The 12,135-nt window shown below is 43.3% G+C and overlaps 1 protein-coding gene across 6 annotated transcripts in view; it reads left to right on the forward strand.

Annotated features, from left to right (window-relative positions):
* Positions 1-12,135, forward strand: part of NCOA7 (nuclear receptor coactivator 7) — a 254,603-nt gene that overhangs the window by 124,804 nt on the left and 117,664 nt on the right. The gene's annotated exons all lie outside the window — the stretch shown is intronic.

Here is a 12,135-nt window from a genome sequence, read left to right on the forward strand (position 1 = left end):
GGTGTGGGAGGGCTTCTAGAGGCCATTTTGGGTGGTGGGGCATAGTCCGCCCTGACGGCTCGCAAACATATGGTGATATGTGTATATATATATTATTTTGTATCTTAATGTATCAACTGCTTCAAAACATTCATTGACTGCTATATCTTTCTTTATAGAAAACTCTGTAGCTTTTTAGGTATCAAACAACTGTCCTTGAAGAAGCCAAAACTGGCGAAACATGTCGGACATCTGAATACCCACTCACAGAACTGGCCGTCACAATCATCAGGCCAAGTGATGTGAAATATTTCTTGCTACAGAATTGATTTTAGAATTTTTCCGCACACCTTGTCTCTGTGATTGTTATGTCTAAATTTTATTGAATCTTGTTAAATTAATAGAAATTTTTTATTCTCAAGTATTGTATTTTGTTTCTCTTGGCACCGCCATAATCCCTATACTTCCTCCCCCTCCAATCTGATTTTCAAACTACTGGGATGAGGTGTCGTATTACACCAAGGGTTGCTCAGCCAAACTCCTAAACATTTTGAAGTACTTTTGAACGGCATTTGTCAGGTCATGAGAATTTTTGTATAATGTTCTTGTAGCCATGCCCCCCTGTAGGGGTTGCTGAATGTAGTGGTTTACCTGTCACGTGCCCAGCCAGACATCTATCTCTCAGTCACTCAGATACATAGAACAGTCCTTAAGCTTTGTTTTTTTTTTTTTTTTTTTTTTTTTTATTGAGGGGATTGAACTTGGATGGGAAGTTATGGGATGCCCAGGAACATTCAATGAAATTGCTTGGGACTTCTATATAAACTCCAGTATATATATACTCCAGTCTTCTCTCCAGCACTTCACTTTCTGCACACTGTTACTCCACCAGACTAGCTAGTAGCGCATGCTTAGGCCTGACACTACTTCAGCCAGGCCTCACTGAACTGCCTTTTGCAGGCAGGGACCTCAGGCCCCTGTGGTATAGAAATAGTTCAGGTGCTAACTGTCCTCTATTCAGCTACCAATCCCAGATAGCTCTCTTCAGGCCCTGCCAGCCAGCCTGACCACAAAGACCTGTTTCCACTGCCCTTCCCACAGTCCTCTCTTCCGGTTCTGCACCCATCACAAACTGCAATCTCCCAGTTCCCTCAGGTGTGCCTCCCCAGTCCTCCCAACTGTGCTCACTCACCAGCCCTCCTGGCTGCGACCGATTGTCCTCCGTGGAGACTCCTAGCAGTGTTTTCGCTGCCCTCTCCTTGCTCTCCCATGTGCTTCTCCTTCCAGCATCTCTTCACTCCTCCTGGATGCATCCAAGCCCCGGCCCAGGGTCACCCCCCCCCAGACTGGGGAGCTCCCCTTAGGCCCTGACAGCCTTCAGACTCTCTCACTCCAACTCTTTCACCCGACAACTCCTCCTGAGCTGAGCTGACCCCAGGTATTTGAGGAGGCCTGCCCCCTGCCAATCCAAATTGGGGATTGGTCAAGGCTTCTCAAGGTACCCCAGGCAGTCCCACCTCTCCTCCTCTCTCTTCCTTCAAGCATATTCTAGAAAGAAGAGGGAGGCGACAGTGATGCAACCTGTGAGTCACCCAGCCCTACCCTAGGCCACTTCCAGCCCAGAATGAAATCAAACAGGCCTAGCCACCAGCTAGGCCTGCCTAAATTTTCCTACTCTCCAGAAAAATCCTCACTCTAGCACCTACTTAACTAGAGGGTGCTACATTCATATGGACATTTGTTTCAAAATCTGCTAATGTACAGTATGTCCAGCTTAAAGCAGGGGTGTCAAACTCAAATTTATACATGCAAATGCGAATGTTCTGCATGCATATGTAAATGGTGATCGCACCACACGTGAGCTATCACCTTCAGAGTGAGAGCAATAATTCTAGTGGCAGATCTTCTGTGTAACTCTGAACTGATAACCTGTAAAGTCTTTTAACCACTTCAGCCCCGGGAGAATTTACCCCCTTCCTGACCAGAGCACTTTTTGCGATTCGGCACTGCGTCATAGAGCTTTCTTTTGGTGGTATTTGATCACCTCTGCGATTTTTATTTTTTGCGCTATAAACAAAATAAGAGCGGCAATTTTGAAAAAAACGCATTTTTTTTTTACTTTTTGCTATAATAAATATCCCAAAAAATATATAAAAAAACTTTTTTTTTCCTCAGTTTAGGCCGATACGTATTCTTCTACATATTTTTGGTAAAAAAAAAATCGCAAAAAGCGTTTATTGATTGGTTTGCGCAAAAGTTATAGCGTTTACAAAATAGGGGATAGTTTTATGGCATTTTTATTATTAATTTTTTTTTTTACTAGTAATGGCGGCGATCAGCGATTTTTATTGTGACTGCGACGTTATGGCGGACATGTCGGACATTTTTGACACATTTTTGGGACCATTGTCATTTATACAACAATCAGTGCGATTAAAAATGCACTGATTCCTGTGTAAATGACACTGGCAGTGAAGGGGTTAACCACTAGGGGGCGGGGAGGGGTTAAGTATGTCCTAGGGGAGTGATTACTAACTGTAGGGGGATGGGCTGTGTGTGTGTCACTACACTGATCTCTGCTCCGATGACAGGGAGCAGAGATCGAGTGACACTGTCACTAGGCAGTGAGGCGATCGCGGGTATGCCCGCGGCGATCGAGTCCGCGGGACCCGCGACCCGACTCATGGAGATCGCGGCAGGCACGCGCAGGGGGGCGCACACGGCGGCAAATTCAAAGTAACGTACAGGTACGTTACTTTGGGCAGCCATGCCATTCTGCCGACGTGTATCTACAGGAGCCGGTCGGGAACCGGTTAATGTGTTGTCTATGGAGATTTTTTAGGTACCATAGTTTGTTGCTATTCCATAGGTGTGCACAACTTTAAAGCATGACATGTTAGGTATCTATTTACTCAGCATAACATCATCTTTTATATTTTACCAGAAAAATGGATATTATAATTGTTTTTGTGGGCACCAAAATGTATTAACCACTTCAGCTCCAGATTTACCCCCCTTCATGACCAAGCCATTTTTTGCAATAAGGAGCAGCGTTACTTTAACTGACAATTGCACGGTATTTGTACCCAAATAAAGTTATCCCCCCCCCACACACACACAAAGAGAGCTTTCCTTTGATTGTATTTGATCATCTCTGCGGTTTTGATTTTTTTTACGCTATAAACAAATGCTGACAATTTTGAAAAAAAAAAGACAATATTTTTTACTTTCTGCTATAAAACATATTAAAAAAAAGTACAAAATTGTATTTTTTTCATCAGTTTAGGCCAATATGTATTTTGCTACATATTTTTGGTTAAAAAAATCCCAATAAGTGTATATTTATTGGTTTGCACAAAAGTTATTGCATCTACAAAATATGGGATTTTCTTTATGAAAATTTTTTTTTTTTATAGCGGGACTGCGATATTGCGGCAGATAAATCGGACACTAACTGACACTTTTCACACTTTTTTGGGAACCAGTGACACTACTACAGTGATCAGTGCTAAAAATATGCACTGTCTCTATACTAATGACACTGGCTGGGAAGGGGTTAGCATCAGGGGCAATCAAAGGTTTAACTGTGTGCCTAGCCAGTGTTTGTGTACTGTGTTTGTATACTGTGTGGGAGGTGTTTTTACTAAGGGAAGACATGGGTCCTTGTCCCTGCTTTGCAAGAACACATGATCGATGCATTCCCTACTGACAGAACAGCAATCTGCCTTGTTTATATAGGCAGACTGCTGTTCTGCCTCTGTAACGAATGATCAGCAGGTGCCCGCTGATTGGCTCCCGCTGTGCAAAATCACAGTGGGAGCGAGCCACCGGTCGCGCGCACTACCCGGAAGTGCGGGATCACGTATATATATATATATATATATATATATATATATATATATATATATATATATACATAATCCAGCGCACAGTGGACGCCCTGTAGCAGTAAGGCCAAGTTCACACTGGCTTTAAAAGCAGGCATTTGAGAGGCGTTAAAAACGCCCCTCAAACGCCTGTGCAAATGATACAATGGACAGCACACAGTGCTGTTCACACTATCAGAACAGCCTTAGCATCTTGTGACTTCAAAATTGGAGCCTCATGTTGAGTCAGGAGACGTTTGAAGCCTTTCAACGCCATCCATTCAAGTCTATGGTAACACTTCTCAAACGTTCTGACAGGTGATCTCGGGGCATTAAGATTAGTTTATTAACTGTAATGGAATAGGCATATATATGGAGCAGTTTTAACACGCCTTAATGCTCATCAAACGCTTCAAAACTGCCCATAGGGCTTTTGGGGAGCATTTTTAACTCATCATTAATGCTTGTAAAACGCCAGTATAACGGCCATACCAAAGCTCATTAACACGAGTCTAACACCCATACTAACACTATAGGAGCATTTGTTAAGCATTCAAAATTTAGTCAAGTGTGAACAAGCCCTAAAACTGCTATAGGGCGGTCGTGAAGTGGTTAAAGTGTATTTAAAATGGCTGTGCAAAGATCATGTGACATAAAAAAATTGCAACAATTAGGATTTAAATCTCCAGGGTCTCTGCTTTCAAACATATATTTAATATTTGAGGGTTTTAAGTAATTTTCTAGCACATTTTCTTGCTCCACATCTACACTGTGGCACAACACCTGCGCCAAATTCAAAATAAAATATTGGCAATTTGTATCTTCTAAAAGAGGAACTAATTAAGACCAACTTTCTCTTGGGGTACAGAGGCAGAGTTTGCGAAAGTGTCTCACATGCATTCTAAAAGTTGCATGGTAATTGCCAAATTCAGGTACAAGTTCTAGACAGATACATAAATTTGGGGTGCACTGCGCCACTTTTAGGGCCAGTTCACACCTGGTTCTGCATCAAAAACGCATGGAAAGCAGGTTATATGGTTTCCAATGGCAAAGTTCACACCAGTGTGGTCAGTTCCAGGGCTTTTCCAAAAAAAAAACAGTAGAACATGCTGCATTTTTCTTGCACTGGACCATACTGGAACGCAGTAAAAAGCATAAAAATGCACTGAAACGCATCAAAAACGCACTGGACCCCAGTATAGTGGGGGACAAAAATGAAAAAAAAAAAGAAGAAAAAAAGCACCTGGAATGCATCCGGAAAAGCACCAAATACACATTATAAATGTGCATGCAGAAACGCTGGATCTGGGGTGCGTTTTTGTGGTGTGAACCAGCCCTTATACCAGACACCTCGCAATTTATGCATTCCAGGGATTGTACATTTACCTGCATTTAGGTGCGTTCGCTTTAGTCGCTTTCAGAGCCAGTTCACACCACATGCAAGCCAGTGCGTTTTTTTTTCTGCATCAAAACGCATAGAAAGTAGGTTATATGGTTTCCAATGGCATAGTTCACACCAGTGCTTGCAGTTCCAGTGCATTCCAGTTCCAGAAAAAAAGTAAAACATGCTGCATTTTTCTTGCACTGGACAGTAATGGAACGCAGTAAAAAGCATCAAAAATGCACTGGAATGCACTTGAACGCATCAAAAATGCACTGGACCCTAGTATAGTGGGGAGAAAAAGCACCTGGAATACATCTGGAAACACACCAAAAACACACCAGAATGCATCAAAAACATGTTATAAATGTGCATGCAGAAACGCATCCAGAACGAATCTGGAGTGCGTTTTTGTGATGTGAACCAGCCCTTGTACCAGACACATTGCAACTTCTGAATTCCAGGGATTGTACATTTACCTGCATTTAGGTGCGTTCACTTTAGTTGTTTTCAGGGCCAGTTCACACCACATGCAAGCCAGTGCTTTTTTTTTTTTTTCTGCATCAAAACGCATGGAAAGTAGGTTATATGGTTTTCAATGGCATTGTTCACACAGTGCTTGCAGTTCCAGTGCATTCCAGTTCCAGAAAAAAGTAGAACATACTGCATTTTTCCTGCACTGGACTGTACTGGAATGCTGTAAAACTCATCAGAATGCACCTAAACGCACTGGAACGCACATGTTTTTATTTAAGGTTAAGAAAAAAGAGGGAGGAGAATGGACTGGACTGCATCAAAAACGCATTAAAAAACCGCACTGGAATGCATCAAAAGCGCATCAAAAACGCGCATGCAAAAAAGCATCTGGAACGCATCTGGACTGCGTTTCTATGGTGTGAACTGAAAGAAAATTTGTACGAAAATTCTCGTACGTCAAAGACTTTTTTTTCATGTTGTTCTGATCATGCACTAATCATTTTGTTTCTGATTCTTCTCGTATGAAAATCGTACGAAAACAGTACACATTAAGCTAAAATTGTTCGTTCTGTTCCCGTACGAAAAAAAATATTGGAGCTTGCCCCTTTAACCACTTGTTTACTGGGCACTTAAACCCCCTTCCTGCCCAGGCCAATGTTCAGCTTTCAGCGCTGTCACTCTTTGAATGACAATTGCGTGTTCATACTACACTGTACCCAAATTCATTTTTACCATTTGTTTCCCACTAATAGAGCTTTCTTTTGGTGGTATTTAGACCCATTTCACACTGGGGGTGCTTTGCAGGCATTTTAGCCTCTCAAGCCACCCCTGTGTGAAAGCCTGAGTGCTTACACACTGGGGCGGTATGCTTGCAGGACAGGAAAAAAAAGTCCTGCAAGCAGCATCTTTGGGGCGGTGTATACACTGCTCCCAAAATGCCCTGCCCATTGAAATGAATGGGCAGCGCTGCCGAAGCATCCGCAAAGCACTTCGGCAGTGCCGCAACACTGTGCTATTAACCCTTTCTTCGGCCGTTAGCGGTGGTTAAAAGCGTCCCGCTAGCGGCAGAAAAGCGCCGCTATAGCTCCTCTAAATCCAGCGGCACTTTACTGCTAACTCCCGCACTGCCCCCGTGTGAAAGGGGTCTTAATCATTGCTGCGTTTTTTATTTTTTGCTAAAAAAAATGAAAAAAGACTGAAAGTTTTGAAAAATAAAAAACAAAACAGTTTTATAGTTAGAAATTTAGCAAACTGGTAATTTTTCTCCTTCACTGATGTGCGCTGAGGCTGCACTGATGGGCACTAATAAGGTGGCACTGATGGGCACTGATAAGGTGGCACTGATGGACACTGATAAGGTGGCACTGAAGGGCACTGATAGACACTGATAGGCAGGACTGATAGATGGCACTGATGATGAAGCACTGATGGGCCTTGATTGGCAGCACTGATGGGCATTGATAGGTGGCACTGATTGGCAGCACTGATAAGCAAGGCAGGTGTCAATGGTGGGCACTGGCAGGTGTCAATGGTGGGCACTGGCAGGTGGCACTGGTGGGCACAGATGAGGCGGCAGTGGCTTTCACTGTTCAGTACCGCTGTCCGTTTGACAGAATGCGGTGATCGACTTTTTTTTCCTGCTCACACTATGAGCATGAGCAGAAAAAAAGATGAATACCAATCTTTTGTTTACATCACTTGATGAGTGGTCAATGGCTGACAGCTGATGATCACATGTTAAGGGGCCAGGATTGGATTAGTGATCAGCCGAGTCTCATTGCCCCTCTGATCGCAGAGCACGCCCTGCAGGCGGCACGCAGGCAGCTCATGCACGGGAGGATGTCTATTGATGCAATCTCGGCAATTAAGGCCCATGCTCCCACGCTATAGCCATCATTCGGTTATAGCGCGGGTGGGAAGTGGTTAAGGCTCGTACACACTATAAGATAATTGGGCGAACATTTTTGTCCAAAGAATTTTCTGATAGCGTGTACACAACTTTCGACAGCCGATTCCGAACTTCCGTACGGAAATTCCCACAGGGACAAACTCATCATGTTCTCATATGGGAACAGAATGAACGATTTTCGTTTAAAGCGGGGTTCCCACTTAAAAAAAAAAATTAAAAGTCCGCAGCTACAAATACTGCAGCTGCTGACTTTTAATAATCGGACACTTATCTGTCCCAGGGTCCAGCGATGCGGGGGATCGAAGCCCTGCTCGTCCTCTCCTCCACTCGGTGGTGCCAGCATTTTAACTGTGGGTCCCCAGCTGTGGCTTCACACCCGGGCACCCACTGTGCATGCGCAAGACATGACGCACGCCGTCACTGGCCACGCAATGATCTGGGACTGGTCACGTGTCCTAGATGATTGACAGGAGGGAGGGGCGATCTCCCTTCCTGCGCCGAGGGAAGAGATGTCAGGAGCCCAGGCACCGAAGGAGGCAGACTATGAGGGACCCCCTAGCAACAGGCATTTAGAGGTGAGTAAAAAAATTTTTTTCTCCAAATGTTTTTTTTTTATTTTTTTTTTTTTAAGCACATTAATATTTTTTTTTGGGGGGGTGGAACTCCACTTATGTGTATCGTTTTCATATGATTTTCGCACAAGAAAAATCAGAAAAGAAAGGCTGCGCATGATCAGAAACCATTACCAAAAAAAAAAAGCCTTTGTTGTACGAGAATTTTCGTACGAATTTCCGGTCATCGGTTTCAGATTTGCTGATGATAGATACTACTATGTGCTTTTAAAGCCCATCTAGGGGAAATCTCTCTCTCTTTCTATAATACTGGATGTGGCACTATACTAGCATAATATTACCATTCGCCCTTTTTTTGGAGGAAAATCGGAGGATCGTTTGCCCGATTTTCTTATAGCGTGTACCCCACTTTAGAAACTTTCGTTCAGATCGGAATCGGCTGTAGAAAGCGGCGTACGCACTATCCGAAAATCGTATAGAAGTTCTTTGGAGGAAAATTCTGCGATTTTCTTATAGTGTGTACGATTAATGTCTGTAAAGTCATTTGCAAACATTTAAATAGAGCAGAAGTTGAGGTGGGAAGTAGAAAGTTGGTTCCTACTGCGCAGATCTTTTCTCCTGTATTTATATAAGCTAAACGCAGGAGGCTGATGTGAATGAAGCCGGACATATGGCAAGGTTCACAGGGAAGAAGGAAAATAGATCTCTGGATGGTATAGTTAGGTTGCATTGGATGTGTTGCTAGCTGTGTGCTGTCACCCATCCAGGTAGAGAAGCTCATTTTTTATGGGTGGGGGTTGGGTGAGACTTCTCAGGACCCTTCCATAACTCCTCCTCTGCTGTGTCTGGATCCAGCTGGTCTGCAGAACAATAAAGTAGCCTTTTCCACAGATCTCCTGGTTGGGGGATCACATTAGGGATCCCATGCAGTTTGCACTTTCGAGAGCTTTATGGAGCGATATTAATTTGCACAGGTTGCATACCAGAGCACTTATTTTACTGCTTGAAATTTTAGTATCTCTCTATGAGAGTCAGAGATCAGAATGTTTGCTGCGGAATGCATGCATGACACTGAATACTGCACCGTGTGTCCTGGAAGGGATGAGGAATCTAAGGAGGAGCAGAGAGCAGCAGAGGCAAGTGAGCTCCCTCCATCCACTAAGCCCAAGTACAGGAGACCTGGGGATCCCCCCTTCTCTAATGAGCCCCATTGTGACTGCAACCAAGCACCCCCCTGCTGTGCTCATGGTATGTGTCGTCATGAGCACCTCTACGCTCACATTGTTGTATTGTGTTTTTTTTTTTTTTTTTTTAGTTGCACTCTTCCTGTAATATTTTATGCTATTGCTACAATTCTTAGGACAAATCCCCAGAGTTTTACATCCACGCAAGGGAATGAGGGTGGGGGTGTCGGAATCATTTTTTGCTAACCTCTACCCGCATTCTTTATTATTATTTTTTCTATTTTTATTATTATTTTATTTATTTATTATTTTATAATAATTTATTTTATTTATTTAAATGATTCTAAGAATTTTGAACGCCGCACACTTTTTATTTTTTATCGAAAACTATTGAATCCACGTACAATTGAATAGCCGAACCATGACACTACCTGCCTTGACTTTGCATGTTCTCCCTGTGCCTGCGTGGGTTTCCTCCCACACTCCAAACACATGCTGGTAGGTTAATTGTGTCCTGCCTAAATTGGCCCCTAGTATGTGTATGTATGAATGTGAGTTAGGGATCTTTTTAGATTGTAAGCTCCTTGAGGGTAGGGACTGATGTGAATGTACAATGTATATGTAAAGCTCTGCGTAAATTGACGGCGCTATATAAGTACCTGAAATATAATAGCCATAACTTTTTCCTTCCAAATGATTTAAACTCAGTTGAGATCGGATTCGAGCAAACTTAAGTAGAAATTGTATTTCAATGGATCAGTTTGTGAGATTACATGGTAGAAACAGAGATTGATAACTGATGATCGTAAGTTACAATCGTATTTAAACAGTGGCATATTGATCACATGGGTTGTTGACTATAGATCAATTTTTCCTATCAAAAGAGATTGATTAGAAAAGAAATTGATCATTTATCAAAGGTTGTATGACCACCATAAGGCTTCATTCGCATAGCTCAGGTTAGCCCTCGTTTACATTGGATTGACAGGCCAAATCGCATGACACGTCACACCCTATTGTCGTCAATGGCCATGTTCAAATCGGTGTGATGACAACTTTGATGCTGCCTCAAATGGAAAATCTAGTTCCTGCACTACTTTTGCAGATTTTGGGTGCGACTTGAAAAGACATCTGTGCATGAAGCCACACAGATGTCTTCAAAGTCGGACCTTAAGTCGCACTGATGGGCAGCTTTGAAAGCGTGTGATTTCAGATGAAGTCGCACAATTTCAAAGCCGCAATTCAGCCTGGGTTCACACTAGCACGATCTCAGAGATCGCATGTGATTCGCACCCGCACTGCAGGTGCCGCTCACATGCGATCTCTGAGCAATGCAAGTTCAGCCATACAGTTGTATGGCTGAACTCGCATTGGATTCGCACAGAAAATAGTCCAGGGACTTTTTTTCCCCCCGCACTAGAATGCGATTGCATGGGTACTATCGGCTCCAATTCCTGTGCGAGTTCACAGTTCGCACTGTGATCTGTGAACTAAACTGGGGGTGTCATTAACATTGTTAATGACACCCACAGCGGTTCGCACAAGGCAGTGTGAATTGCCTGTGGGAGAGGAGCGATGCAGGAATCGACACTGAAATCACGCTGGTTCCTGCATCGCACTAGTGTGAACCCAGGCTCAATGTGAACGAGGGCTTAGTGTATTTCTGCAGCGTGTATTGGCAGGGTGTTTTTTTTTTTTTTTTTTTTTTTTTTTTTTTGCTTTTTGCTTTTTGCTCAGCTGGCACAAATCAATGGCAGGCTGACAGATTCCACAGCTGTTCATGTAAATTTCAAAAGGAGTAATTAGTTAGACCCCTTTCATACTGAGGCAGTTTTCATGCATTTTAGCGCTTAAAATAGCACCTGAAAACTGTCTTTCATGCTTTCTCAGTGTGAAAGCCCAAGTGCTTTCACACTGGGGCGGTGCGCTTGCGGGAGGGGGAAAAAAAAAGTCCTGTAAGCAGCATCTTTGGATCAATGTAGGAGCGCTGTATACCCAATGGAATGATGAGCGCTTCAGAAGCGCCGCAACACGGGCGCTTTTTAACCCCTTCTTCGGCAGCTGTCTTTTCTGAAATGCTAGTTTCCTGGCTGTTATGCTGATGCTGGCTGCCATTACTTTAGTATTTTGAGTTGCTATCAGTCAAGGAATTCTGACTTCTGCTGCATGTTTGTAGGGCTATTTGTATTGATGGCAGACAACTAGCATTTTCAGAAAGGGTTAGTGTCCACTTATATATTTCCCCTGTGGCAATAAATTATCCATGGAGGGTCATCACTCCTGTCAGATCTCTTTTTTTCGCCATCTGTGTCCCATTGTGGAGATTTCCCTTCACTTCCTGTCCTGTAGCCAAACAGGAAGTGAGAGGAATTCCTTGCAAATTAAGGGAATTCCTTGGGGACCCCCAGGTCACTAGAACTAGTGTCCCCATTGGAAGACGTTCACTCCATTACTTTTCTGGGGACAACCCTAAATTTGGGATTTTCTTTTACTTTCAATTTCAATGATAATGGTAAACAGGAGAAGGGGAATCTCCATAAAGGGCACACAGACCGTAATAAAAACCTGATAGGTGTTCTAATTCATCTCCACTCTATCCAAAACTAAGAAAAGTTTTTTGCCTTTAGTTACACTTTAAGCCCTCTTTCACACTGGGGCCGCGTTAGCGCTAAATCGCTGCTCATTTTAGCGGCGCTTTTCAGCCGCTAGCGGGGTGCTTTTAACCCCAAAAAGGGGTTAAAAACTCCCCTGTTGCTGCGTTTCCGAA

Source organism: Aquarana catesbeiana, linkage group LG04 (assembly GCF_042186555.1).
Source record: "Aquarana catesbeiana isolate 2022-GZ linkage group LG04, ASM4218655v1, whole genome shotgun sequence".
NCBI lineage: Eukaryota > Metazoa > Chordata > Amphibia > Anura > Ranidae > Aquarana > Aquarana catesbeiana.